Source organism: Spermophilus citellus (assembly GCF_964194105.1).
Source record: "Spermophilus citellus genome assembly, chromosome: 15".
Taxonomy (NCBI): domain Eukaryota; kingdom Metazoa; phylum Chordata; class Mammalia; order Rodentia; family Sciuridae; genus Spermophilus; species Spermophilus citellus.
Genome location: NC_138195.1, coordinates 64,822,554 through 64,847,790, shown reverse-complemented (window position 1 = coordinate 64,847,790; position 25,237 = coordinate 64,822,554). Strand labels below are relative to the sequence as shown.

At 37.7% G+C, this 25,237-nt stretch overlaps 1 pseudogene across 1 annotated transcript in view; it reads right to left on the bottom strand.

The window, feature by feature from the left end:
• Positions 1-12,840: 12,840 nt before the first annotated feature.
• Positions 12,841-25,237, bottom strand: part of LOC308634410 (cytochrome P450 2C9-like) — a 58,988-nt pseudogene continuing 46,591 nt past the window's right edge. Inside the window, exons 6-8 of the transcript in view lie at positions 23,839-24,026; positions 14,186-14,327; positions 12,841-13,022 (exon numbers count right to left, since the gene is read on the bottom strand). The product of the transcript in view is annotated as a cytochrome P450 2C9-like (transcript). The remainder of the gene's footprint in view (positions 13,023-14,185; positions 14,328-23,838; positions 24,027-25,237) is intronic.

The following is a 25,237-nucleotide window of genomic DNA, read 5'->3' as shown; positions in this document are numbered from 1 at the left end:
TGTAACCTTCTCTTCTCACTGAGACAACTGTGAGCTTGAAATCAATGTAAAGCTTTTATAGTGCTCCCTCATAATTCAGAATATGTCCTATTTACATATAAAGGGCTGAGTCAGTCAACTAAAAGAATTCTAATCCCTTATGAGTGTACACTGGTCACCTGATAAAGTTACAAATAAATTGTTGCTTACTTTTGCTCTCTTTTCCAAACCGCTATCTTTGATCCTCCTGGGATAGAGCAGAGGTATGGACAATTTACAACAAGGACACAAATAAATAAGGACACAACCTCTGGTTATAACAATGTGCAGCTAGGATTAAGGAAAAAAAGACAACATTTGATTGAAAACATTGCTCAACATTCTGGGTGCTCAGACTGATGACTTTAGGGGGACATCAACACATCTTTGACTATTATATAACTGTATTAATGCACTATTCCAAAATCCCAAATTAAACTCCTGGTCTTTTTGAAGTAAAGGATTTATTCTGGCCAGGGCCAAGGGAGCAGAAAGCAGACAGTTCTGCAGCCCAAGACACTGAAGGCTGGTGGGGAACAGCTTAAAAAAAGAAAACAGAAACACACACACACACACACACACACACAGAAGCAGGGCAGGAGAGGCAAGTACAATCACAAGACACACTTCATAAAGTAGAAAGCACAAGTTATATATTTTTTTCAGAATTTGCACCTTTTTATACATACTTAGGAAGTAATTGTGAGTCAGCTCCATAGTTCAAAGAGAGTGCAAGTGGGTGGAGGTGGAGATGTCAACTTCTATGCAAGTGGGCTCATGAGAAAAAGGGGCCCAAGTTCACACTATCAAATGTCTGAACAACATGGAGTCAGCCTGGCCTAATTTTTAGATCAGCCCATAACAACAGTATTTAACTTGTGATTCTTCATTAAACAATAGGATAATTTGTGTTTGAAAATAAAGTCTTTTAAATATTTTAACAAATTGAACTAACATCACAACTGCCTAACATAAAGTAACTATATAATTTATATATTTTGGAAGACCAAACATATGTCAGTAGTTAACTAAGTAATTAGACATAGCATTTACCATTTACCCCACCCTCACCCATTAAAACAAAATGTAAGGAGCAGAGGACAGAGATTGTTATTTTTTATTTGTCGAATGGGTTCAAGGAGATTCTAGGAGAACAAGGAAACACACACAACTCACAGAGGATAGAACTGAAATTTAAATGAGCTCTCCTTAGCCCAGCATGGTACAGTGTGGCTTCCGACATAGTTGCTTGAAACATCACTCTACAAAAGTGGAGCAAATGCCCTAAACACTACTTTGAATGTGCAATATACTGACTGTCTTCATAAATCAACAAGATTTCACCAAGTCATTACCTAATGTTGTGCTCCAAAGATAATTGGATCAGAGATTCTATGAAAAGGAAGAGAAGTAGATAGGGCTTTGCCTTCCTCCATTACTACATACGTGAAACATTCTCAGCAGAACTGAGGAAGATCCAATCTCAGAGAACTGAAGGGGAAGAACTTGAGAAAAAGTGTATCCTCTGTCCTCCAGTCACTCCCAGATGGAACCACTTCTGTTGCTGTTCAATGTGTCCTTGTCAATATGACTTCTGAGGAAGAAAACATGAAACAAATCCCATTCATAAAGGCTACAATAAAATGATAAACTATCGAGGAATAAATCTAACCAAGGAAGTGAAACATCTTACATCTTCACAAAACATTAATGAAAGAAATTGAAGAATATGCACAAAGAAAGAGAGAAAATTAGAAATACCTCTCATACTCATGTATTGGAATAATTTGTATTATTAAAAGGGCTATGAAACTCAAAGAAATTTAAGGATTCAATGCAATCACCATGAAAATCCCAGTGGATTTTTTTTACACAATGGAAATAACAGCCTTAAAATTTGAATAAAAGCATAAAAGACCCTGAATAGCTAATAACATCTTGAACAAAAGGAACAAAGCTAGAGACATCCTAATTCCTAATATCTAGACACACTACAGAGTGTTAGTAAGCAAAGCAGCATGAAACTTAAAAAAATGAAAAAGGAAAAATAGACAATGGAAAGAATAGAGATCCCAGAAATAAATTCAAAATGTGTCAAAGTCATTAAAGGAAGATCTGATGCTCTAAAACTGCTGGAAGAATATACAAGAGAAATTCCACAAGACACTGACAGAAACAATATTTTTTGTATATGACCCCAAAGCATGGGAAACAGAAGCAAAAATGCACAAATGCATTACATCAAACTAAAATTATTATACATCAAAGTGAGCAATCAACAAATTGAAGAGACAACATATAGGATGGGATAAAATATTTGCCATATATTCATTTGACAAAAGATTAATATCCCAAATATATGAAAAACTAAAAAAAAAAATAAAACTAAAATCAAGTGATCCAAGTGAAGAATGAACAAATTATCTTAATGGACAATTCTCAAATATGCCCAACACATACAAAAAAATGGTCAGTATCATTAACCATCAGGGAAATGAAAATTAAAAACTATAACATGTCTGCTTGCATCCTTGCCCTTCAGGACTGGCCATCTCGTTGATTTCAGATAAGGTTTCTGGTAGGATTTTGGGTAGTAGACCCCGTTTGTGTTCTGTGTGTTGTTGGTTCCTTGAAGGTGAGCAAGGAACCCCCTCCTCTACCCCCTTTCCTTGTCCTTGTCGTACCGTTGGTACCCCGATTTGAGGCACACACCGTCATAAAGACTGGCGTCACCTTATGACCACTCCTTCCCCCTGTTTCTCTCGTTGAATTCACATGAGGGACTGGTCCTCCCAGAATTTGGAACCTCGGTTTTCTCTGTTAAAGGGAACTCGGCTCCAGGGCACCGTGTGGGCATACGGCCTTGATCTAACAAGTCAAGGAAGTCCTCCACTAAGCACAACACATGGGACCCTAAACACACTCTTATTTGTCCTACTTAGGGACTTCCTTGTCTGATCCGTGGCCCTGCATGTGCGTTGGGCCCCTACTTTGGGCATCTTCTTCCTTATTAGTGCTTGGCTTAGAGTGATTTTGTTTATCCTTGAGAGACTTCAGGAGGCCTCTGATAGGTCCACCAATCAGTCATAGGCAACCTTCCCACAATTAGCTGCACGGAAAGCACTGCTTTCTCAGCATGGACTCAAAGTGAAAACTAAAGACATTGATCAATTCTGGCAGGAAGCTGTCCTTTTAGCACCCTGGATTGGCCCTGTAAACATATGGGATCCACAAATTTGGATGAGAGTCATACTCTGCAAGAAAAAAGGAGGTCCATGAGGGATACATTCCCCCTGCCTCTTTCATCCTGACCCTTCTTGCCATCATTGCCAGCCTTCATGGCTGTTCTGCAGAAGAGGTCATCAAAAAGCATAATGAGTCTTTGGAGGACAAAGCAATGACTCTTCAGGCCTCTGCTTCAAGTGTCATTGATTCAGATGAGGACAATAATTTGAATGAGGATGAGCCCGATGCTTCACAGCATCCTGCAGCTCCCTCTGCTCCCTTGTCTGACTCCCCTCCTCCTAAATGCCCATGGGCAGACTTATGCCCTTATGCTGAGGAGGCACCATCTGTAAGGCCCCCTGTTTCTTGTCAACCCCCATGTTCTCCTCGTAACCCTTTCCTTGACTTTCCGGTGAATTTTGCTTCTGATGCAGAAAGTAGACCCTGGGGTGCCTACTCCCTTACCAGATTTGGTATTACTGAGGAAGGCTTCTCAGGAGTCTGGACCTGACTCTCCTTACTTTGAAGAGATATTAAGACAATGGTCAGGCCAATTACAGACCACCTATGACTGGATGAACCTTCTCAAGGCATGCTTAACTGGCCCACAATTTTCCAGTGGAAAACTTCCTTCGAGGAGGAAGCAGAGCAAATGGTGAGGAATAATCTCTCCTATGGCATTGCCATCACTTTAGATACGTTGCTGGGTCATGGTGCTTATGGGAGCCCACAGGAACAATCAAAGATTGGCAATCTCATTTACTTTGACCAAGTTTGAGACATTGCTATGAAGAGTCTTAAAAATATTACACCTTCAAAATATGATGAACTCTTTGGAAACCTGATCCAAAGTCCCCAGGAATGGTTCCCTGACTTTTTGTCCCGAGTTACTGAGGCAGTTGGGAAGCATATCCAGCCTGGCCCCATCCAAGACTCGATGGTGAAGCAATTGGCATAGGAGGGAGCCAATGCTGAAACTAGGGCTGCAATTGCCCCAGTACATAATGAATCCCTCTCTAAATGGATCATTGCTAAAAGGAGCTCGCTCCCTCTACAGGATCCATCCAGGCATTGACAGCTGCCATTCGCACATTAGCAACTAACAAAAATAATGGGCCTTCACGGCAAGGGTCTGATCTCATTTGCTTTGGCTGCAATCAACCAGTTCACATCAGAAGATTCTGTCCCAGGAATGATAGTCCCCCAGACCCCCGTATCTCAAGACTCTTTGTCCTAGATGTAAGAAGGGTTATCACTGGGCAAGAGACTGCAGAGCCAGGCCTTTAAACTCCCATCGGGGCAACCCTCAGCCCCACCAAGAGGGAAGAAACATCCTCAAATCCACTGGACGCTGCCCATTTTGGACACCAAGCCAAGAATGACTCTTATGCTTGATGATGTCGCTGTTAAAGGCGTAGTGGACACAGGGCTGATGTTTCTATAATGGATTCCAACTCAGCATCCAAGATGACGAAGTGGAAGACAGTACTGGGTCCCCAAATTCAGGGTGTTGGTGGGTTATAAACCACCAGGAGAGTGTCTCCCCTGTTATCTGGCAGGACACCGATGGAGAGAAAGGTGCCTTTTATTCTTTGATTTCAGAAGTCCCTAACACCTTATGGGGAAGGGACATATTGGAGGAAATGGATGCTGTCATAACTACTGATGATAAAGCCCTTTATGGTGAAATTATGATACATGACAAAATAGGACTGTCGGGGAGACCAGTGCCCCCCCCCCAATTCTAGGGGCCACTGTTCCATTGATCACTAAGCCAGATCCCATCTCCCTGTAATGGGACACCACAGATCACATCTGGGTGGAACAGTGGCCTATCCTAGAACCCAAATTAACATTTCTTAAGCAACTAGTTCAGAAACAATTAAATCTTGGGCATATTGAACCCTCCACCAGCCCTCACAACACGCCTATCTTTGTAATCCCCAAGAAAAATGGGAAACATAGGTTACTTCAAGACTTAAGGCCAATAAATAAACATATGAAAAAGATATGTTCATTTCAATCAGGTATTCCTCATCCATCCAGCATCCCAAGCAACTATTTTATTGATGCCATAGACCTCAGGGATTGCTTCTTTTCCATACCTATAGCACATCAGGACAGACCCTTTTTTGCATTTACAGTGTGGGAACCTAACACCATGATACCTGCCCAGAGATATCACTGGACAGTCCTCCCACAAGGGATGAAAAATAGCCCTCCAATATGTCAGCTCTTTGTTTCTCATGCGACCAGGCCTCTTACACAGCATTGCCTGGTCATACATTATATGGATGACATTTTACTTGCTCATGCGGATTCTGATAAATTGCAAGTCTGCCTCGAGAAATTGATGTATAATCTTGACACTTTGGGCCTTCACATAGCCACTGATAAAATGCAACATTCTGCCTTATATGAGTTTTTTGGCTGCAGAATTGCTGCAAGAATATAACCTCTTAGACCTACTCTGACTATTAGACCTCAATACTCACTTAATGAGTTGCAACAGTTATGTGATTAAATCAATTGGCTCAACTCTTTCCTTTGTTTGCCTCTGGATGCACTAATGCCTCTGACTTGCTTAGAAAAGAGAAAGATCCTTCCTCCAAGATAAGGCTCACTCCTCAAGCAGAGACAACTGTTCAAATGATCAATGATAGTCTCTCGAGATTAGAGACCCATAGATATGACCAGTCAAAACCCCTGTTAGGAATAATACTAATGACTTCTGGAGCACCGCTTGGCATTATATGGCAAGCCCAGGGACCTCTATATTGGGTGCATCTGGCCTGGAGTGAATGTCATAAAATCACAGGTAGGCTAGAAAGTATAATTCTTGTGGGGCTAAAAGTAAGATATCACTATAACAAGATTTTTTACCATTAACACACACAGAGGTCTCAACACTCCTACAGAATAATACTCTGTTTCAGACTTTACTGTCTGACTTCCCTGGACAGATTGATAATCACCTCCCTCCCAATAAGTTGCTCCTAACACTGCAAATGCTGGATATTACAACTCCTAAGCATGCATTGCCTGCATCTCAGCCCATACCTTTAGCACCATGTGGGCATTTACTGACACAAACAAACACACTTTTGGTGTTATCCTGAAAATTCCCAATAAACAGGACATCTCCCACATGGAGCATCACTCAGGCTCAGTGCAACTGGGAGAACTTAGGGCACTAATACAGGCACTCCTTATGAGTGCAGACACTGCCAGAAATATTTTTTTCAGATAGTAAGTACTCTGTCCAGGTGGCAAAAGCAATTCCCTGTGCAATTTTTAGACCCACAGGTAAGCCTATTGATCAAGCTCTCCGGACCCTTAAGGATCTTACAGAAAACAGAAACATCCATGGTTCATATCACATGTGAGATCCCATACTAGATTGCCTAGATTCATTGATACAGGCAACTCTCAAGTGGAAAAACTCATCTCCGATGGGTCTAATGACGCTGTACTGCAGGAAACAGACACATTTATTTCCTGCTGTCCTGTGTCATTGGACTTGATGGAGCAAGCCCGCATCCTCCACATTAAGTTTCACAAGTCTGCAAATTATCTGAAGGTCTTGTTTCCTGACCTTACTATGACACAATGCAAGCATCTAGTCCAGGCTTGCAAGAATTGTGCCCCTCTGGGGCCACTTGAACCTCTGCAACCACAGGGAGTAAACCCTCGAGGCCTCTCCCCTAATAAACTTTGGCAAATGGATGTCACTCACATCTCCTCCTTTGGTAAGCTCAAGTATGTCCATGTTATCTTGGACACTTACTCCAAATATACACATGCTATGGCACAGTCAGGAGAGAACGCTTCAAATGCCATAAAGGCAATGAAAGCAGCAATGTTAATGCTTGGGGTGCCTTGGTCTCTAAAAACAGACAATGGACCTGCCTATACCTCACAGGAGTTTCAAAATTTCCTGGTGTCCTGGAAGATTACTCACACAACAGGCATCCCTTATAACCCACAAGGGCAAGGTATAGTGGAAAGGATTAACCGGTCACTTAAGGAAACATTGCAGAAACAAAAGAATGCTCATACATGTCTAGATCCTCACCTTGCATTGACGCATGCTCTCTTTGCCTTCAGTTTTCTTACCTTTGACTCAAATGGGATAAGCCCTGCATACAAGCACTGGCGCTCCTTTCCCTCCCTGACTCCAGTACCCCTGGTACAGTGGAAAGGTCCACTCACAATGCATGGAAAGGGCCACACCCTTTGATTACCCAGAGTAGAGGCTTCGCCTGTGTGTTTTTCCAGAGGTCAACTCTCACTCCATTTGGGTACCAGCAAGAAATGTCAGACCAGCCACCGACAGGCAGGCCTCGGAAACCGAGCCAAAAGGAGAAGAGATCATCATGACCTCCCCACCAGAGGGCTCACAAGATAACCTGGGGTGATATCAAACCCTTATTAGATCAAGCCCAGATCATGTCACCTGCTGGAGACCAGAGCCCTGGTACTACTCTCTTCTTGCTTATGTGTGCAATTATAACCTGCAACTCACAGGTAAATGCACAACAGGTAAGTATGGAGGAAGAAAGGCCTCTGCCTAACGGCCTGATAACTCAAGGCCCTATTCTGGTCTGTCCAAGCAAAATGAACACACTTCAAAGTATGTCCCATGAGGGAATAATTGCTTTGCAGATAGCTATCACTCATAAACGGCTGTCTGTGGGACAGTTCTTCTCTAGTAGGGAGCCGCTAGCACCATCTAGTGGCAAAAACTCTTCAGTGAGCAAAATACTCATGCCACTGGGATTAAATAACCATGAGAGCAAGCCACGCTCAAGTAATCGTGATCAGGATGTTGTACATACTTCTCTCTCAAATCCTGCAGAATGCATCCCAAGGACAAAACTCAGGAGGACAACAGGAGCCCCTGGATCAACATCATCATAAGGCTCGCGGTTCTTACAGCCACAACTGCAGCTCCGGCTCTCCTGCACCTGACCAGAGTTGACCACACCCAAATGATTGGAAACAACTTATTCTGTTGCTGGGACTTTAATTGGACTTTCCTCTTCTTTAGCATAAATGCAGAAAAGGACCCCGTTTATGCTTTTGTGCATCATTTTGTCAGCCGCAAGTACATGCTTGGTGGGTGGGAGCTCCATCCCCTGGGATTCTTTTGCCTGTTGGTTTGGATGATACTGAATTGCCTTCCTTGTTTGGTACTAATGTTTCCTCAGGATGTCCAGTTACATCTGACCCAATCGCAAGGCACCCTTGGAATATGTCACTCTCACTTGATCATTCATGGGCCTTTATTATATTAAGGAATGTGTCTAAGGCACAGAGGTTGTGTCAGTCTACAATTTGCCTTCCCAATGATATTCTTTGGGAGCCAGGAATAGGAGGCATTTTAGGTCTTTGGCCACTCTCCTTAGAAAGAGAAGCAAAAGTAGTCTCTGTTAGTGATCTGCCTGTCAGTGGCATGACCATGCCCCCTCATGCTAGAGACTCACATCATTGGTCCCAACCCTTACTACAGAGATGTCCATGGAAAAAATTTAAGGACATCAATGAAGGTATACCTCTAAGAGCTATATCTTGGAGAGATTGTCTCTCCCTTTCCAGACCCTATTTCATTTCTGATGAGCTTATTAGTTGGTCAAGTCCCCATACAAAAGGTGGATGGAGAAGATGGAATTTTTAACAGAAACAAATACATTAATATTTAAACATCATACAGATTGGATAACAAATGCTCAAAATACAAAAGAAAGACAATCGGGAGACTTTTTGCAATTAGGCAAACAATTGTCATGTGGTGCTTACAAATATATAGATATCAGTCCTGTTGTCACCATGGATGCCATTCGGTTGAATGGTTCTTTTGAAAAACCCTCAGCTAAACATGCTACTAAAGGCCATGTATGTGTTAAGCCACCTTTCTTCTTGTAACTTCCACTCAAAATCACAAAAATGGTCGTCTTAATTGTGATGATTCCCAATATGAGTTAACCAATTGTTGGAATTCCTCTGTTAAGACAGTAGTGCTAATGAGAACACCCCCTACCATGTTATGGTTTCCAACAGAGGATGACTCCTCCATTCAAGAGATTCACTTTACAAAAGATATTTCCATTTCCCAAGTTAGGCGAGATTTGGGGATTACTGCTGCTATTGTAGCTGCCTCCCTCGCTGCGGTGGCAGCAGCTACTGCTGCTGGTGTAGCTTTGACCCAGTCCACAGCAAATGCTGCAACCATTAGTCAGGTAGTGCAGCACTCCACTAAAGCAATGACCACCCAGGAGCGACTAAACCTGCAGATCACCTCTGAAGATATAATGACTGAAAACTTTGAAATTTAAGGAAAGTCATGACTCTACCCAGGCTGGAAACTAAACTCCAAGTGGGATATAACCTAAGAGGCTCCTATCATGGCATATTTTTAAAGAAACTTCAAACACAAAGACAGAGACTATTGAAAGCAGAAAGACAGATGTGACTCCTTACCTTAGTATCTTCCATGAAAATAACACCTGATTTTCTCAGAAATGATGGGCGACATCAGCCTGTGGCATCGTGGCTTTAAAGTGCTGACAGGAAACATGTCAATGAAGAATTTTCTGCCTGCCAACACCACACTCTGTGGAAAATAAGACATTTCAAGATAAAACAAAGGTGAGGAAATTCTTCAGAGTACATCTGTCATACAAGAAATGCTAAAACAAGTCAGCTTTTTAGCTGGAACAAAAAGGAAACTGACATAATTTTCTTATGTAATATAGCAAATACCACCATCATGTCCATCCACAAGAATGGAAGCCTGATTAGAATAAGATACGTTCCATGCTTGTGTAATTATATTAAAGTGGATTCTACTGTCATATATAACTAAAAAGAACCAATAAAAAGATAAATAAAAGAAAAAAGTCTCAGAGAAATCACCATTCTTTGTAAGAAAGAAAGAAAACCGCACAAGATTTTAGTTCAAATATGCAAGATATAATGAAGATTGATATAAATAAAAATATACACATATATATTTAATTCTACATTAATCTTTTGTTTCAAAAAGCAATTAAAGTATGGTAGTATCTGATAGGGCCTTAAATATAGAGATAATTTATTTATTTTCATTGCATTTTAACTGATACATAAAAATATAAAAGTCAGCGGAGACTCCCCCGCCCCACACACATTGTTCTTGAGGCATGATACTTCAACTTAGACTGATGTTTTTCTTTGACCTTCTCAAACCTTCTGTTTCTGCATCCAGATTCTCCTTTGTCATTATTTTTCTCTCTTATTTGGAAGAACACATTTTCCTCCCAAGAAAAAGTGTGTGGAAGATGTGATGGTGAATTTTAGGTGTCCACTGAACTGGATTAAAGGGATACCCAGATAGCTGGTAAGACATTATTTCTTGGTATGCCTATGAGGGTGTTTTTAGAAGAGCATTATTCTATTATTGGTCTTTCCCTTAGAACTGGACTGAGTCACACCACCTGTTTTCCTGTCTCTTCAGATTACAGCCAGTCCATTTTGGGACTCCACAGTCTCCACAATCATATGGGGCAATTACTGTAATAAATCCCTTCTCATATGCCTATCATCTATATATCTATCTATCATCTATCTTCTATCTGTATCTATCTATCTATTCATCCATCTCTAGGTATCACTTTGGATCTTTTTCTGGAGAAACTTAACTAATACAGGAAATCAATTTCCTGATATTTCTTTATCAATTAATTATAAGTCAGCTGACCATAGGTTTCTGGATTGTAAGTAGTTTATCTTACAATCCTCATGACTTTTTTTAGTGAGTTCTAGTGTGCTGTGCTGCTTTTGAAAAATCGCATTCCCTCCTAAAATTTGATTCTTGGTATTAATTGTTGTCCTATAAAATTTGAAAATATCTTCTCTCTACAGTTAATATTAACAAATATTAAATGTATATCAAATGCCTGCCAATAAAGCTATAAAACTAAATGATAATGAACCAAAAGTGTTCAAAACAACTGGTTAAAAATCTTTATTTTCCAGTCAGCTGGCCCTGGGGTTCACCTCCTGGCTCCACCTATGTATTTTGAACAGGATACTTAACAAAGTCTTGTCTCAATTATTTGGATAATAATAAGATATAATAATGTTGTCATAGGCTGAATAATGACCTCATACCCTAAAACATCTACATCTGAATCCTTGAAACCTATGGCTTTCTTTACAAAAATTAAAACTGACATTATAGGTGGATTTTTGTCAAGGATTATGGCATGAGTAGATTCTATAGGATGATCCAAATGAACCTAATATAATTAGCAAGATCTTGATAAAAGAAAGATGGCAGGACATGAGGAAGTAGCAGAAGTGGTAACTGAGGTTGGATTGATGAAGGACTCACAAGCCAAGGGATGCTGGCAGCCTCTATAAGATGAAAAGATCAGGGAAATGGATCCTCTCCTAGAGCCTCCAAAGGAACCATCCTGACTGGCAGAATAATCTTTGCCCAGGGGAGATGATATTGGACTTCGAATCCCAGAACTATAGGATAGTTAACATGTATTGTTTTCAGTCGTTATATTTATGGTAATTTGTTAAGGCAGTAATGGTAACTAAATACAAATACTATCTATCTCATAAGTTTATAAGAAAAAGTAAGTTAAAAAAATAATGAGCAAAATGCTAAAAGCTTGGTAAGGGGAATCAGAAGTTGAATGATGGGAAACGTGGTAGTGAAGGGAAGATTATAAATTTTGGTAAAATAGTTAGAGTAGGCATCATTAAGAAATTGACTTTCTATCAGGGTATAAGGCAGTCTGTTGTTCTACACTTTTGTAAATACTTGACTAATATGTGTTCATTTACAAAGTGACAATGTTCAAAATGTATACCATGTAGTTTTCATTTGCACTTTTTATTTTTAATCAACTTATGTATGTTTTTTAGTTGACAAGAAGTAATCATCTGTATTCATGGGGCACATTGTTGTGATACATGTATACATGGAAGGATGAATGAATCAGGCTACCTCACATGGTCATTATCTCACACACTTGACCTTTCTTTATGGGTAGGATATTTAATATCTTCCTTTTTAGCAATTTTGAAATATGCAAAGTGTTATTGTTAACTAAAGATACCATGTTCAGCAGGAGATGATTAGAACTCATTCCTCCTGTCTACATAAAACTTTGTACCCTTTAAGCAACTTCTTCTCTTTCCCCATCCACTCACACTGTCACCACCTTCCCAAGTTCTGGCAGTCATTACTTTTCTCTTATATTACATATAAAAGTGGGATCATGTGGTCTTTATCTTGCTGTGCCTGACTTATTTCTCTTAATTTCCCCTGGTTTTCCTTGGTTTAATAGGGAGATCATAGTAAAAACTCACAAGAGTGTTAAAATATACTCTGGCTAATGCAAGTGTTGCAGTATGTGAATAGGAAGCGTGCATTATTTATAAAAACTAAGGAAACTCTCTGTAATAGGGGTTTGGTATTCATGGGACTACAAAGAAGTAGGGTGATGAGAAGCAGGTCAGAGAAGGCATGCCTGATAGGGAAGGAGGTGGAGCATATCCCAAAGAGGAGAGCACAGCCACAGACAGACAGATGGCTCTTCTTCAAATAGGAAGGAAGCAGAGCTTGTGCATAGGTGGCACAGAGACAAATCCTCTAGCAACTGGGTTGGTGTCAAGGTCCTTTGGGTCAACCACAGATTTCAGGCAAAAGTTCTGTAAAATGGTGGTCAGGAGTAAAAACAGTTCCATCCAGGCCAGGCCCTCTCCCACACATATCCGTTTTCCTAGAAAGAACAGTATATCTCTGACTGGCACAAACAGAATGCAGAGTCACTATTAAATGAATGATCAAATGGATGAAGAGCAAATATAAAGCTTGGCTGATTAGACAGAAGGATGGACACAATATTTTATCAGTATTCTTCTTTCAACCAATATTTACTATCAGGTCTATACCAAGAACTTCATTAACAATGTCCACATTACAAGTGTTCTTTTGATATTTCATGTGTCCATCAATCTTTTCCCAGAAACACACACTCATTTTTAGATGACAAGTAGTAATCATCTGTATTCATGGGGTCCCTGTTTCCAATCAGAAGTTCAGTGATATTGTCTCCCATTCATCCATTCATCCGATTCTTTCTGTCTCATCAGTCTTAAACTTACTCAACAGCAGCGCCCAGTGGAGCATGCCGGTAATCCCTGTGGACAGAGAGGCTTAGGCAAGTTCAAAGCCAGCCTCAGCAACTTAGTGAGGCCCTAAGCAAATTAGGGAGAACCTATCTCAAAAAAAAATTTTTTTAAATGGGGGGGGGGGGGTGCTGGTATGTAGTTCAGTGGTTAAACACCTGTGGGTTCAATCCTCAGAACCTAAATAAATAAATAAATACAATGCCATTTCAAGCTTTATCTCATGCTGTTCCTTTGGAGTAGGATGCACTTCTCATACTTCTTTCAGATCCTAGGTCAAATGTGATCTTTCCATTACATTTTTTTGTAATTGTGCCAGACAGTAGATTCTTGCCCCCTTTGGTTTTAGTAAGCCACAAATCACAGATTATTTGAGTCATTATTCTCTATTTTCTAGTCTGCTAAAATGTAAGTTTTATTAAGGGAGGGCTCAGTCCTTTGAACAGTGGAGATGAATTTAAACTTCTAGAAAGAGTTGTGGGGAATGCACGTGTACTTTGAGGCATGAAACAATCTATCCTCTCTGTAGCTTTCTTATTTTGGAAGAACTAGGTTAATTCCCAAAAAGGCTAACTAATCTGACCCAGTAAAAATGTATCCTGATCAGGAAAAATGCATGAGCATTAGGCATGTTGCTTTTGATCATGTGCAAAGAACATTTCAACCATTCCCCAAATAAGCCGTCTGCAAATTTAACTGATTCCATGAAGATGTTTTTTCCCCTGAAGTGCTACCAGAAATAAATTCCTATTACCTGTTGAGAAAGGCAAGAAATAGTCACTCTTCTTAAATTTGCCACTCTTATCCAGGAAGTGAGCAGGGTCAAACATCTCTGAGTTGGGGAATTCTTTGTTATTGTGCAGCACAGAAGTCAGTGATGTTATTATGGATGTGCCCTGAAGTGAACAAACACAGATAAACCAAGTTGAAAAGAAGTCATGGAGCTAGAGGAAATGTTGGAATTTACTTAGTCCAAACATCATGATCAATAGATAAGAAACCTTTGTCCAAAGACAAGCAGTGCTATGTCCAGTTAGCCAACCAAATAATAAAATGCATGAGTTTAAGACCACTGGCTACGATCTTTCTAAAATGCTCCCCTCACCCCCATAGAAATTGAAGTAGCAAATACCTGAGTACCTGAGCACCAAAACTTCTGTTTTCTTTATCAACAAGTTTGGACACTGGTGTCTGCCACTAATTGATACTCTATATTGTCACCCTAGTTTTCACACCTTGTATGGGATTCTGGTTTAAGAGGGATCTCTGTTGACTGTGGAAATATTCAAGGTATCTGTTCATAAGGCTCTACTGGAATAATAAAAAGCAAAACCACTGAATGTTTAAGATTGCCACAAAATTTGTTTCTCTTAATTTAGAAATGTGGAGAGCAGTATGATTGGTACACACCTGCAATCCCAGCTGCTCAGGAGGCTGAAGCAGGAGAACAGTAACTTTAAGTTCAAAGCCAGCTTCAGCAACTTAGTGAGACTGTAAGCAATTTAGCAAGACTCTGTCTCAAAATGGAAAATATAATTGCTGGGGGGAGGTGGCTCAGTGGTTGAGTGCCCCTGAGTTGAATTCCTATTACAAAAAAAAAAAAACAGTAAAAGAATTGTGGGGAGCTCTTCCTTTTAGGTGAGCATTAGACCCTCCAAAATGCAGAAGAGATGATAAATTTAAAAAAAAATTTCAACAATTCAGTAAATATTATCAATTTATGCTCTTTTCTATTTGAAAATTTAAAATTTTTTAAATTATTCCTTTTATTCTTTAAAATAATATGTGAAAATGTTTCCTTATTTTATACATTTATGGGTATAATTACACATGATGATGGGATTTGTTATATATATATATATATATATAGAGAGAGAGAGAGAGAGAGAGAGAGAGAGTTATATATTCACACATGCACATAATAGAATAATATCATTTGGTCAATATTGTTCCACTGTTTTCCCTATTCCTTCCCTTTTACCCTCTCGCTTGTCTCTTTTCTCTCTCCTACTGGTCTGCCTTCAATTTTCATGAGAACCCCTATTTTTTCCCCTTTTTTTAAGTTTCTACATATGAGAAAATGCATATGACCCTTTGTTTTCTGAGTATTGTTTATTTTGTTTGACATAATGCTTTCAAATTTTATCTATTTTCCTGAAAATGACATAAGTTCATTTTTCTTTATGGTTGCATAAAACTCCGTGTGTATATATACCACATTTTTTTATCCATCTGTTAATGGACATGCAGGCTAGTTCCATGTCTATTGTGAATTGTTCTGCCATAAACATGGCTATGCATGTATCATTATATTATGCTGTCTTTAATGCTTTAGGAGAAATGCTGAGGAGTGGTATAGCTGGGTCATATAGTGGTTCCATTCTTAGTTAAAACTGTATCTTGAAGATATAAAGGCAGACACATTTGCAACAAATATTGTTGGAATAACTAAATACTTTAAACAGAGAAAATAAATGAGTGGGGCATAGTGGTGCATGCTCATAATCCCAGCTACATAGAGGCTAAGGCAGGAGGATCACTTGAACTTAGGAGTTTGGGGCCAGAAATGGACAATATAGGGAGACCCTGCCCGAAGCAAAGGCAAAGAAAGGAAGGGAAAGGAAAGGAAAGGAATCAGTGCAGGATCATTAGTTCATATCACAAATCACAATTGACTTGAAATGAATCACCAATTACATTTTGAGTGCTAAAACTTTTAAACTTCTAGAAAAAATAAAAGATTAAATTGTGGAATCTTGAGCTGGCAAGTATATAAGACAAAGGACACATTATAAATGAAAAATTAAATTGATTCTTCCTGTTTTGTATAAAGTTAAAAAATTATGCAATAATCCCACTGTAAGTATTTACTCAATAGAAAGGGAAATATAATCCACCTTAACATTTGTACACAAATGTTCATAGGGCTTTAAAAAAAAGTCCCAAAGTGGAAACAACCAAGAATACCCATCTCCTTATAATGAATAAATAATTTATGGTACTCCATGTGATGGAATACTACTATTCCATAATAAAAAATAATGAACTACTGACAGATTTACACATGAAGATGAATCTAAAACATATTCTGCTACATTAAAAAGTAAGAGATAGTGAAAATATAAAGGAGGGAATGGGGGGAAGGGGAGGGCAAAGGAAGGTACTGGGGATGAAACTGATCAACTTTTATGATGTGCACATAGGATTTTACCACAATGAAACCTACCATTCTGTATAATTATTATGCACCAATATTTTTTAACTTAAATTAATATAAGAAGAGTACTGGAGAAAGAATAAATTAAGTCAAAATATCCAGAGATAAAAATTTTGATGTATTCTGTATTATATGTCACATTCTAGCATATGACTTTCTTGATAAAACAATAGGTACAGAAAGCAGATCCATGGTCACCAGGGTCTAGACAAAAGAAAGTGTGCTTGGTTATAATAGGAGGAAGAAGAAATTTTAGGCAGTGGTGGCAATGTTATATACATAGACACAGCATCTCACTGTATCACCTCGATTAGTCCCAAACCCATAGGTTCAAATAATTCCCTGCATCAGCCTATTGAGTATCAGGGACTACAAGTGTACATCATCATGCCCAGCAATGTTTATATCTTGATGTTGTGTGGTTGCATTACTGTATAAATTTGACAAAACTCACTGGATTTTACTCTTAAGATTGATTGTAGGTCTAGAGATGTTAGAGTATTTGCTTATTATGAACAAGATCCTTTAATTCTTAGTACTGCCAAAAGAAAAGAGGGAATTTTATTTTATATTACTTAGAACTCAATTAAAAATAGAACACTGCATTGTCTCAAAAGAAAAATACATGGTGAAAAGTAAGTCTCCCTCTCTCTTAACCACAGAACTCAATTGAGACTTCCCAGAAACAGTTGTCTCCACCAGTTGTAATATATATTTCCAGGGAATATGATCCTTCATAATTATTCTCTGCATAGAAGGAAGATAAATCTGTATTCAGTTATTACAACTTCTTACTTTGATCTTTTTTATCCAAATGACAGGCAGTCTACTGCATCTTGATTTTTGTATTAATAAAACAATTCAGATATGTCCCCATATTGACACTTAAACATCTACATTATACAGGCTGAATAATATAAATAAACTGTTACCCTGATGATAAGCTTTAAGCAATTTGCAAAATTTCTGTGTTATAAGTACTTAATAAGAACATTTTGCACATTCTTGTTTGCACATGAGGTTTATCCCCCAAATTAGAATTGTTACACCATTTGATATACATTGTGTATTTTAATAGATACTTCCAAATTGTTCTCCAAAATGGATGGACCATTTAGAATCCTGACAACAGCACATGAAAGTGTTCATTTATACATATCCTCGCCAACATAATATTTTCTCATCCTTTGACTGCATCAGTCATATGGGTGAAGATGATGTCTTCTAGTATTAGATTTTGTTTTGTAGATGTTACCAGGCTGAATTCTTACAGCATCGTAATAAGGCAAATAAGGTATTATCAGTAGTGTGCAAATGAGAAAGCCAAGGCTCCAAGGGATTAGAAATCTACCCAAGATAACAGCTAGGAGTGGCAAAGCCAGAGTTGATACTGAGGTCCTCCTGACCTGTTAGGGTCTGTAAACAAGTCAGGATAGAGCCTGGCATTTTGCCAGGGGGAGTGGTTTGTGAGGTGGCGCCAGCGAGCCATTAAGTGTGGAGATTCCTTATTGGTTGACTGCTGTATCTAGTTTATGTTAATTAAGATAAGCTGTGTGGAATGTATATATACCCCTTCTGTCCTATAATAAATGGCTCCCACTCCTGCTGTATCAATGTACACAAGTTGCTCGTCCCCCCCCCCCCTGGTTATTTTACTGGAGCTGGGCTGCAGCACTGACCCTTGGATAATAAAAATTCTTAGATTAAAGGAACTTCCATTTTTAAGTAGCTGCCTGACTTTTCCATTTTCTGGATACAGTTGCCAGAAGGCATTGCCTGATTCATTGAGAAGACAAAAGGGAAATACCTTTCACACAAGTGACCCTCCTTTCACCTGCTGCCTTAAGTAAGCAACAGTGATTCTGATCCTGCATTTCCCTGGCTGAGAAATAAGAATCCCCCAACATACTAAAAAAGGCATACTTTTAATGAAGTAATGACCATTGACCTCTACATTTCAGAGGAAGTCATCCATCTCAAAATTGTTTCATCAACCATTTCAAAATTAGATGTTTGTGTATGTGTGTCAGTAGGGGGCAGTTTTATTGTTGCTTACCTTTCTATTTCAACCATGAGTATGAACATCAAGTATAAACGTGTGTCTTAGAGGTGCAAATACTCAGTCTCTAAGCGATATCTCAGGAGCACAATGCATTTCCATTGTCACATTGCTCAACATCTTAAAAGGGCATTATGACATATACACTATAGATTTTAATTATACTCTCAATAGAGTAATATAGTGCAATAACATAGAACAAGTACATTTTTAGCAAAATTCATGAATGTTTCACAAAAAGTGTACTTGGTTTACTCCAATTCAATTTGATTTGGCCACTCAGTGAAATAGCACCAACCATACATTTTTTTTTTTATTTTCAGGGCTTATAATGGTGGAGAATTTGTTTTTTTAAAAAATGTATGTATTTATGGTGTGACAACTTAATGCATGTATACAATGTGCCAAAATCAAATCAGGCACGTAGTATTTTCATCACTTTATCAATGCATTGGGAATATTCGAAGTTCTCTCCTCTGGTTCTTTTTAACATGTATTATTAATTGTTGTGAAGTACAACTATCCCCATGTACTGTAGAACACTAGGATTTATTACTGTTCTCTAACTGTATTTCATTACCCCCTTTACCCAACTATAATGGAAGTCTAACATCTGCAGTTGCCAACACAAAAAAACTCTTGCCACATATTTAAATTTAATTAAAACTAAATTAAGTTAAAATGTGAACAATGGTGTTAAAAACAAATTGGAAATTTAAAATAATTAAATTAAAATTCAGTTCCTTACTTGCACTAATCATGTTGCAGGCACTCAGCCGGCACATATGGCTAGTAGCTACTGTGTGGGCAGCACTGATATGCATAACATTTCTATCACTTAAAAAGTTCTCTAGACAGTGCTGACTCAGACCGGTCATCAGCAAACCACAACCCATCCAAATCCATCCAACATGTCACCAACATGTCATTGGTTCTTGTACAGAATTTCATCTAGTAATTTTTAAAATTGAAAAAAAAGAATATATATTGTGATACGCAAAACTTGTAAAAATCACTGTCGGTAAATATTGGAACACACCATCTTCATTCACTTACACACAAACTATGACTGGTTTTGTGCTACAATGTCAGAGTTGAGAAGCCGCAAGAGAAACTCTCTTACCTAAAAGACTAGACTTTTGACTATTTTGACCCATTACAGTAGGTTTGACAAATTGTCTTAGAGCATTCTATCCATCTAGCTTGGCGGTCCAATCCTGTGGTAGCAGAAAAAAGTTATTAATTCATAAGGGTTCATTAGAATCAGCTTGGGAGTGTTATAAGTTCCTTTATTGAATTGTTCCACACAGAAAGGAAAAGCTTATTCCCTTGGGTTCCAGACTCTATAATCAAAAGGTACTGGGTACAGCCTGAACTCCAGGTTGTGCTCTTTGCTTAAAATAGCAAATTGAAAAATCTAACCCTTGTATTTATAAGATAATAAAAACAAAAAGAAAAGAAATAAAATTTAACCCTTGTATAAAATTTATCATCATCAGAGGAAGGCATATCACCTCTGGGAAAATTCTCAAGTCCCTCATCTCCAGAAGATGCAAATATTAATTCTAATCTTACTAAATTCAAAATGATTTCTCCACCATGAAAATTAAGTTTTTTTTTGTGCCAACAATTGATCCCAAGGGTGCTGAACCACTGAGCCACATTCCCAACCCTTTTTATTTATTTTTTTTCCAGCTTCTGTCTTTTTTTTTTTTAGGTACTATTTTTTTTATTGGTTGTTCACAACATTACAAAGCTCTTGACAAATCATATTTCATACATTAGAATCAAGAGGTTATGAGGGGAATGGGATAACAAACATGGAGGGAAATGAATTACAGTAGATGGGGTAGAGAGAGAAGATGGGAGGGGAGGGGAGGGGGGATAGTAGAGGATAGGAAAGGTAGCAGAACCCAACCCTTTTTATTTTGAGACAGGATCTCACAAAGTTGCTTAGGACCTTGCTAAGTTGCTGAGGCTGGCTTTGAACTTGCAATTCTCTTGCCTCAGCCTCCCAAGCCTCTGGGAATACAGGTTTGCACCACCACACCCAACAAAAATAAAATTTTTAGTTATATCATTTTTAATTTTCCTTCATAATGTGTTGGCCCCATGAATAATGGAGTAGCTTGGAGCATACTGACTACAAAGTCCAAATATACATAGAAGCCTTATGTTAGAGTCATTGGAAAGCTGCTGAAATAAAAATTGATTCTCAGATTGCACAGCTGAAGGAACCTCTGAGTTTGGCTGGTGATTGCAGGCAATTTTCAACTGTTAGTCAATAGCTCTGAGTCATGGCAGGAGGTATTGTAGCATTCTGACCACCTAGCAGGGGAAGGGAGAAGTCTTTTTGGAAGAAGAACATCATGTGAAAATGCAAAGTTGCTTTGCTTTTCCTTTTCATATATATATGTGTGTGTATATATATATATATATATATATATATATATATATGCTTAGGTAAATATTATTAAGCATTCTAAACACCAACTCAAAAGTCACAGAGATAAGAATAAGAAGGTAGAATGGCAAAAAGTAAATAAATAAGTAATCCACAGTAGAAAATATGATCCCTCTCATAGTATGAAGCCAGATTTAATTTGGTATCATAAATATGACAAGGAATATTCTAGAAGAAAAATTGAAGAATAATGTGTCACAAATATAAATACAAATGTCTTTAACACACTGTAGAAGATCAAATCCTGCTATGTGTGTACTTATGATATACATATGTACTGGGGAAAGGGAGACCAAAGTATTTGACCATCCATATATCATCAATAGAGGCAGAACATCCATTTGATAAAATTGTTCATTAGTGACAAACAAAACGACACATTCTAAGGAAACATCAAAAAAAGAAAAGAAAAGAAAAACTTCCCTCATCTGATAAAGAATATAAATCTGATAAAGATAAAGATAAAAAATAGTAAGTCCTTTGAGTATAGAACAAGGAAAGGGATAGCTGGGTCAAATGGTGGTTCCATTCTCAGTTTTCCAAGGAATCTCCATACTGCTTTCTATATTGGCTGTACCAATTTGTAGTCCCACCAGCAATGTTTGAGAGTACATTTTCCCCCACATCCTCACCAACACTTATTGTTGTTTGTCTTCATAATAGCTGCCATTCTGACTGGAGTGAGATGAAATCGTAGAGTAGTTTTGATTTACATTTCTCTAATTGCTAGAGATGATGAATATTTTTTCACATATTTGTTGATTGAAAGTATATCTTCTTCAGGTCCTTGGCTCATTTACTGATTGGGTTATTTGATTTTTTGGTCCTTAGCTTTTTGAGTTCTTTCTATACCCTAGAGATTAGTGCTCTATCTGATGTGTGAGAGGTAAAAATTTGCTCCCAGGATGTAGACTCTCCATTCATCTCACAAATTTTTTTTTTTTTTTTTTTTTGCTGAGAAGAAACTTTTTAGTTTGAATCCATTCCATTTATTGATTCTTGGTTTTAATTCTTACACTATAGGAGTCTTATTAAGGAAGTTGGGGCCTAATCCTACATGATGAAAATTAGGACCTACTTTTTCTTCTATTAGACGCAGAGTCTCTGGTTTAATTCCCAGGTCCTTGGTTCACTTTGAGTTGAGTTTTGTGCATGGTGAGAGATAGGGGTTTAATTTCATTTTGTTGCATATGGATTTCCAGTTTTCCCAGAACCATTTGTTGAAGAAGCCATCTTTTCTCCAATACATGTTTTTGGCACCTTTGTTTATAGCAGCACAATTCACAATAGCTAAACTGTGGAAACAACCTAGATGCCCTTCAGTAGAAGAATGGATAAATGGTCTTATTTATCTGGAATATTACTCAGAAATAAAATAAAAAAGAACAAAATCATGGAATTTGCAGGTAAATGGATAGTGTTGGAAGATAATTCTAAGTGTCGTTAGCCAATCCCGAAAAGTAAATGCTGAAAGTTTCCTCTGATATAAGGAGGCTGATTCATAGTGGGGTAGGGAGGGAGAACATGGGAGAAATAGACAAACTCTAGATAAGGCAGAGGGGTGAAAGGGGAAGGGAGGGGGCAGGGGGTTAGCAATGATGGTGAAATGTAATAGACATCATTATCCAAATGATGTATGAAGACATAAATTGGTATGAACATACTTTATATACAACCAGAGATATAAAAAATTGTACTGTATATGTGTAATAAGAATTGTAATGCATTCTGCTGTCATTTATTTTTTTAAAACTCAATTTTTAAAAAGAATATCTGCCAAAATGTACGTAAAATATCATATGAAATAGTGTAATGTTAAACCTTCACTCCCTGCTAGAGGGGAAAAAAAATAAAAGTGAACCCAACACACCATTGTTCAACACTGTTCTGGAAATCTCAGCCAGTGCAGTAATGCAACAAAGAGAATTTAAGGACACTAGAATGGGAAAATCACCAATAAAACAAGTACTAATCCAGATAGCAAGGTAATGTACTTAAGAAATTCCATTTGATTCTAAACACAAATTACTGGCCATGATGAATATATTTAACAAGAATTCTAGATATAAAGTGATTAAAATAAAAACTGTTACTGTATGCTTATATTCCAAGAAAAACAAAATGGAAAAGACATTGTTTAAATCATACAATTCATAATATCTTTCAAAATATTAATTACCTAATAAAAAAACTTTCAGTAGTGTATAAGCCATTCCATTGAAAAGAAACAATATTGGCAAATATTAAAGAGAGCCAAAATATAATGGGAACATATATAATGTTCATGAATTGAAATACAACAGGTCAAGATATCAATTCTTTCCTAATTGATCTGCAGATTTAATGACATACTGAAAATATTCCAGGAGAGAGTTTTAGCAAATCAACAAACTGATACTAAAATTTGTTTTAGGAATGTAAACAGCTGAGCATACATAAAACAATCTTTAAAGAGCAGAAGAAACTGGGAAAATTCATACTTTTGCATATCAGGAACAGTTATGGAGCTTAATGACCCAAACTGGCCCAGCAAAAAATGAATCCATTAAACTGCTATGTGGATGAGTTTTATACTTCCCAATCTTGTGTTGGAACAGGATTGGGGGCATACTTCGAATTTGGGAACTTCAGGAGCACTAAAGTGCAATGTGGGAGAAACAGTCTTACCTTGGGGATGCAGTAGTTTCTGAATTTAACATCACAGGTCACTGCATGGAGCACACTAGTTGGAATGATATCAATGTATCTCTGGATCTCATGCACAACAGCCTTTGTGTAGGGCATATGGCTTTTGTCCTGCATGCAGGGGCTGCGGTGTCTGCCAATCACACGGTCAATCTCTCCCTGGACTTTAGCTGATAAGATACAAATAAAAACTGATGGAAAGGAGAAATAGTGTATTTCTTACCAATTAATTCAGAGTTACATGAAGTTACAGCTTATATGAAGTTAATAATACAGGGTTACATTGTGGTTATGTCCAAAGTTATATGCCCCAAATATATCTGGAAATATAAAATGAGTGCCATGATACCTATATCTATCTACTTATCTATCACTTACTTATCCTGGCACTTGTTTTCTCTCTCTCTCTCTCTTTCTCTCTCTCTCTCCCTCCCTCCCTCCCTCCCTTCTCTCCCCTCTCTTTACACACACACACACACACACACACATGCAAATACATACACATATATATTATTAGTCATATATATTTATGACTCCCTTATAAGGTAGATATTAAATTATATCTATACAAACCTATAGATACTGGATATGCTAGTAGATATGATTCAAATGTGAAGCAATCACATAATTGATTCAAGAATTATAGTCACTGCAGAAAAAAATCAGGAATAAATTTGAATTTTATACCAAAATTATATGACATTTTAAAATTATATTGTACTAATGAATCATGTACCCATATGTGTGTGTGTGTGTGTGTGTGTGTGTTGTGTGTGTGTGTGTGTCAGTGGGACCCATATTAATCTCCCACTCTGTAGCTGTAGACTTTTAGAATTATTCTTGAATTTTCTTCTGAAATGTTCATATTTCTAAGAAATGATCAATTCTGTTTCTTGATTTATCCAATGTTACATAATTTCTAACAACTTCCTGGTAAGGAAGATGAAGATCCATCCTTGCTTTATGCAAAATATACACCACAAATAGATACACACACACACACACACACACACACACACACACACACCTCAGATACTTTACCTATATATTTTGATCACAATTTGTAATCATATCACTATACATGATTTATACTGTTATGAAACATAACTTTATTGATCACTAGTAAGGTAACTATTGATATTTCATTCTTTCCCTATGTTTAACTTATATTTGAACATAATATACTAATATATAACAATTCCCAATTTTTTAGTTTCTTATTAATATTGTATCCAAAGCTTAGCTTTATGTTTCAGAATTCTAGTAATAGTTTTTTTCTAAATGTTTAAATTTCAGATTCCTTCTTTTATTTTTCTTATCTTCCCTTACACTTGCTTTATCTACTTAGTGTGGAAAACAGGTTGTTTCCTAGGCCTGGTGT